Source organism: Seriola lalandi, unplaced genomic scaffold (assembly GCF_002814215.2).
Source record: "Seriola lalandi dorsalis isolate HSWRI2012SDOR001 ecotype SW California unplaced genomic scaffold, Sedor1 jcf7180002054784, whole genome shotgun sequence".
NCBI classification, from domain to species: domain Eukaryota; kingdom Metazoa; phylum Chordata; class Actinopteri; order Carangiformes; family Carangidae; genus Seriola; species Seriola lalandi.
The window spans coordinates 1,802,670-1,809,159 of NW_019525337.1; the positions used below are offsets into that span (position 1 = coordinate 1,802,670).

At 41.3% G+C, this 6,490-nt stretch overlaps 1 long non-coding RNA gene across 1 annotated transcript in view; it reads right to left on the reverse strand.

The window, feature by feature from the left end:
* The window catches only part of LOC147817987 (uncharacterized), a 273,041-nt gene that overhangs the window by 249,371 nt on the left and 17,180 nt on the right, over positions 1-6,490 (reverse strand). The window lies entirely within an intron of this gene.

Below are 6,490 nucleotides of genomic sequence, written 5' to 3' on the forward strand. Positions count from 1 at the left end.
GCTATTACCTTTTTACATTTTTTTTATATCCAACATACCAGTAGCTGGCATGAAATAAACACGAAATAATTTTTAACCAACATAACGACACACATCTGCTGTCTTTTAACATTCTCACACATACCTGCATGTATGACAGAAAGGGCAATGGTAAGTAATGCTTTTTTCCTCTCTCATGGGCACATCAGTCTCTGCAGAAGAAAACAGCATCATGTCAAGCTAATACTGCTAGCTCCATGATACTCGATTCTCTCAGCGACAATACACAACAAACACAGCGGAAGTTGCAGAGAGCATGGAAAAATCAATAATAAACATACAGCAAATCAATACACAGTATTATCTTAATTTTACACGACTCCAACAACTGTAAACAAAGTTTTGTTTTCTTTTTTTTTTCTACGAGACTGTGAGGCACGTTACCTCTTGTTCGAATCCTCATTTTCACTGAGGATTACCCACAATCCCTTTTTCCATACCCTTTCCAGTGACACACACAATAGACAGCAGAGGGCGCTTATCCCACATTTAGCTGGATTTACTCAGCTTCTTTTAACTATGTTACACAAGTAGGGCTTGTTGTAAATGTGAGGCTAAAACTTTAGCTAGGATCTTTAGGTCCACATTTAGAAGAGAGATGGGTCTATAGCTGTTACATTCAAGAGGATCCTTATCTTTTTTTAATAGAAGACAAATGGTGGCTTCAGATAGGGTTGTACATTTCAACTGAGAGTAGAGAGATGAGGTTAGAATATGCTTTACAGAATTCAACTATATATCATTTCGTAGTTTGCTGATTGCCTCTTGTACTTCCGTGGTTGAAATTGATGCTCCTAGCCCGTCAGCAAAGCTGTCATTCATTTTGGAATATGTAAGCCGCTCCAGAGGATTGAGACTGCTCCAGGCAGTATTCTGAGGAGTAAAGGTCCGAGTAATAATTTAGAAAAACATCATTCACTGATCTTATCTGACGACAAAAGGTAAAAACTCAGCCTAAGCCTGAGGCGTTTGTTGTAAAGTACAGGAGTGGGACCGCTCGCGTATTGTGTGTCCACCATCTGGAGCTGCTCTGACATACAAAGAATTCTGGCCAAATCCGCTCTTCTCAACTGGGAGGCAAAAGAAATAGTTTGTCCCCTCAGGTACACCTTACGGGCCTCCCACAGGGTGGATCTCGATATATCAGGGCTGTTTTAAAGACATTTTTTAAATCGTGAATTGGATAATAAAAAAGAAAAGTCTCCACTGTCTGGGTGGGGGGCTAGGATTAGGAAAAGTATGTTGACTGATGTGGGGATGTGGTCTGAGATCACTTTACTATGGTACCCTCTGGACTTTATCCAGTGTAGAAGTCTGTTATAGATGAGAAAGAAATCTATCCTTGAATATGAACTATGAACGTGGGAAAAAAAAAAAAAGTTTTGACAGATAGGAGGGAGGCTCTCCAAGGGTCATTTAGGCAGTCAGTCAGTCTGAGAGACATTGCAGTAATGAGTGTCTATCTCAGGGAGGGAGGATACGTAGAGCCCATTGGGATCCACAATGGACTTTGAAGGTTCAAATAATAACATTTTTGCCAATTATAATGGCCACGCCTCTCACTCTCGTGGAAAATTTAGAATGGAATACATGATACTCAAAGTCTCAGAAGACCCAAGATGTGTTTCCTGCAGAAAGGAAATATCCCCTCTAAGTTGGTGTAAGTGTGACATTACTAGACCTCTTTTAATAACTCCATTGACTCCCCTTACATTCCATGAAACAAACTGGCAGCCATTCACACAATCACAGGTCTGGGCATGTCCCCCTGCGGCCTTGCAGTTAGTGTATGGTGGGCCTGGTCCAGCTCAGGAGGGGATTGAAGTACTTGGTCACCGAATATCTCCACCAGTACTTTGGAGAAAAAGGTTGTGGGGGGGCCCTCGACTGACAATCCTGATGTTGTTTAGTTGGCTTCATCCTTCCAGATCAATGTTTTTTGCCTTGAGCACAACCCTCTGTTAGGGTGGAATACGAAACCTCGAGCATCTGGATATCCTCCTCAGTTAGGTTGGCATTGGCCTCCAGACTTGCAATACGCTCACCGTAATCAGTAACTGTGGCCTTCACTGCATCTATTTGGTTTTGGGAGATGTGAACTCGGTAGAGAGGCCAGACGAAATGGACTGGTAGTGCTCCTCTAGTAAGCTAGTTAGTGCAGCCATGCTAATCTGGCTAACGCCAGTGGGCTGCTCGTCCTTTTTATTGTCATCTTTTTTGGCCTGCTTGGCTTTAGGGCGCATGATGTGAGGCAAAAGTGGTGTCTGTCCTTACTGAGATGACTGGGCTAAAACTTTGGGTTGTGAAAAGGCATAATTTGTAAGGTACTGTATATAAGTATGCGACTACTAAGTATGCATTCCTCTCTCCACAGCACTTTCCTGATTAGGCACAAACGACTAATGTTTCAACACATACTGCATTGTCTGCAGAGTCAAACGTAACTTATCATGTCACTGTTGTCTCCTCTTATGAATAATATGGTGCTGTGTTGCACCTGGTCCTTAAAATGCTAAAGTGAATCATGTGCTCCAGTATTTCATTTGGGTCCAGTCGTCCTGAAGTGATCCATCAGACTATATGAATGCTTAATTCTACTCAGCTTTTTTTCCCAAAGATCAAGATGTATTTCAGAGCCAGTTTCTTTGCCCTATGCGTCCTCAGAGATCCTCTCAAAGATATTGACAGTAATTTTAAATATTTAGAGGTGGGAGCTAGAGACGTGTTCATAAAAGGCACACTGTCTGGTAAGATGTCAGAGGGAGGTTAAAACTTCAGTGACTATGAGGGAGAAAGAATTTATCTTTTAACTGGATAAAAGAGACATGATGAATTTCAACATAAAACTCTTTAATTGTTAAAGGCATTTAATAGCCAGTATATACTGTTTGTTAGCCTAATCATAGCCTGTTTAGAGCAAAGCTGATGATAAGCTAATTAAAACTATGAATGAACAATGAACTGGTCAGTTCCCATGAGTCTTCAGGCCTGTAGAACTGCACAGTGTAGAAACTGAGTGTGCATGGGATGTAGAGTTTCCAATTCAATTTCAGTCTTGAATACAATCTATTCATACATACTATAACGCTGCCAGCAAATACGACCATAAAGCAAATGTGTAAATGTTATAATAACGAGGAGTTGAGAATGCACAGAGGAAAAAGAAGCCCATTTTCTGAGGTTTATTTCTTGACAGGAGGAGGAGATGGTCTGCTGGGATGTCTCCACTGACGCTGACAGCAAATGAGGACGGAGAGCAGGCAGTAAAGTAATTGTCCCTTTCAGTGCTGTCAGAGCTCTGGGAAAAGGGTGTCAGTGTTAACAGTGTGACACAAAACACCTCAAGTAACAATACAGTTGCCTCAGCAGCTTCACCCTGTTTTCACGACAGGATCCTGTAATGTTTCTGACACACACATTCTCTTTAGAAAGTGTCCTACACATGAGCATTTTGTACAGTGAATTTGTACAGTGTATTCAGTAAGTATTCAGACTTTTTTCACACTTAACTGTGTGAGGACACTTGTTGACACTGCATTCACTTGCTCCTTACCTTCACCTTGTCCATCACAACTAAATGCCCTAACCCTGACTCTGACCTAATTCTAACTCTAACCTGAACCCTGAAAGCCTTTTGAAGGTTTGAGGACCTCACTCTGTAAGGTCTATGACTCAAACTGTTCCTCAAAAGACTATGTCCAAACTACTAAATGCATCGCTTTTGCTTCATGCTTGTTTTTGAACACCAAAAACAGAGACTGCTGGCCTTTTTTATTTTTAAAACTCTGGGGATGTGTTGTTGCCAGGACGGGCGAAAACAGAGATGTTTGGAAACAATGACGTAGACACCCACGGTCACTCCCTGATTGGGTCTCATCAGTCTCGACTTACAAGTGGTGACAGCAACATGGATAATGAATTACAAGCCTTACTGACCTTGTTGTCTTTTCTAGCAGCTGGTGAGGATACAAATTCTGTATTTTAATGCTACAACTATCTTTGCTGTCTCTTGTTCAGTGTATTGTTTTGCAACTAATCAACTGCAGAGAAGACATTCCTGCTTCCTGTTTACACTGGCTCGCACATGCCCTGTGTACATGATTACTGTGTTTTCAGGTGTGTTAATCTGGACAGAGATAGTTTCTGATACGGAGCTAAAATGCTCATATTGGACAGAGATCATTTTCGTAAAATGAAAACATAGTAGTGTGGACGTACTCAAAGACACACACACACACACACACACACACACACATTGTGTAGAACAGAAGATGTGTGTTAACTGGAGATGTATCTGACAGTAGTGTTTCCATAGGGAAATTTCCTGTGCACACACAGTCACACACACACGCAGTTGCGTTTTAATCACTTCAGAGCACGTTACATCGACTCACATTAATTTCCCACAGAAATCTAATGGGAAAGTGAGAAATTCGTCATCGATATGTAAGGAGCCTGACAGCAGCAGGCATATCGTACCTTCATTGTCATGGTAACAATGAAAAACATGTGGTTAGCATTGTGTATAGGTCACTGTTTGGTTAGGCTTAAGCTCAAAATAGTTGATTACCTGATTAGTTTTAGGAAAAGATTGTGGTTTTGGGTTAAAAGAAGTACTTAAGGTTAGAGCTGGAAGCTTCATCATCATGGTTATGTAACCCAGCTGTAACATTGCCTGCTGGATCCTCCTGGCATGCCCTAAGACTCTGCCTTGCTTTATGGGTGTGTGATGGGGTGTGGCATGCAGGGAGAAGCAAGCACTGGACACAGTATTTCTGGATTGTGGCTGAGACCGGGTTCATTTATTGTCCTTTAATGACAGCTGGTTCCTTTCACTGCAAGTGTAAGTTAGACTCTGTTATTTCCACTACAAGAACATTACTCCAACACTTAGCTATGAAGTTTACCTCCAATTATGAAGCTAACTGTGTTAGCAGAAACTAGACACAGCCTGAGCCTGGTGCACTCAGTTTGCTGGTGTAGACGAGGGTGCTCAGTATCCAGGTGTTCTCAATCAGATCCACCCCTCACTCCTCTCCATCTCCACCCTCTCCAAATATGGTCACTTCCAGTTCAAAGAAAAACCAAGATGGCGACAACCAAAATGCAAAAGTCAAAGCTTCAAAACGCTGTTCCACAAACCAGTGGGTGACGTCACAGTGGGTTGACATCACACTGTATTGTACTTTTAATTTAAAAGACAACTTATAACTACAGAGCTGTACTTGCCTCCATGTTAAACCACATGAGGGCAATGAGAGTTATCAGAACTATTCACCGTTTGAAAAGACATCCAGTGTGTGTGCATGTGTGTGTGTGCATGTGTGTGTCCTCTTCTATCTGCCTGTCTTTTGGAGGAGAAGACAGCCTGTCTGGTTTCACTGGCTGTAATTACAGGCCCTGTCACCTGTTGTTGCTAACCCGCTATTACCACACACACATAAAACAACAAAGACAACAGTGGTTTGTCACAAAAATCCATACATTTCAAACGCTATTATCGTACTATTAACTGCTGCTGTTGCATCTACCGAACAGCACAGGACATCACACACACACATTTATGTTGGTGACTTTTGGGGAAATTTTTCCTGGCAACTTACTCTAACCCTGACTGGGCCAGTTTACAGGTCTTCAGTCCTAAATTTGTTTTTGTATCCCGAGTGATTTGAATGTGGTTTTTCATGGCTAGAACTCAGTTTGTGTGATCTTATACTGAGGTGATAGTCTTGCTGCATATGTTTTCATTTATAATTCATTATGGGATGTGAAACTTTAATGAGGCCCTTGGAGAAACAGTGGAATCACTGCATCTGCAAATACTGGATGAACTACATACAGAGGAGACACTGAATAGAAGGGTCAAGATTTGCTAAAATAATTAAGAACTAAAGACAATATAAATGTAACATTAAAGTCCAAATTGAATTTATATAGGTATAGTTGGTGCGGCATGGCACAGCTACTGTATGCTGTTGTCAAGAAAAAAAAAAAAAAAAAGTTTAATTATTCTTCTGTTGTGTTTTTGTGACCTTAACAATGTCAACACAGTTCAATGTTTTGTCACAAATTTTTTGATGCTGCATATGTCACGGGTTTTGAGGTAAGTAGGACCCAAATGCAGCCAACACTTTGGGGAACGGTGCAGACAGGTTTATTACCCAAAATAACTCATGAACAGACGACATGAACAAACCTTGAACTAAACAGATGAACCAACACAGACAAAAGGGGAGCACAAAGACTATAGACACAGGAGGCAAGGTGATTGCACATAGGTTAAACACATCAGGGCGGGGCAGACAATCACGACACAGAAACAAGACCACGACAAGAAGCAAAAACACTGAGACACACAAGGAACCAAATTACAAAATAAAAACAGGAAGTGCGAAAAGTCCAAAACAAAACTAACAAAAAGTGTCTGCCATTGAAAAACATGACAGAACCC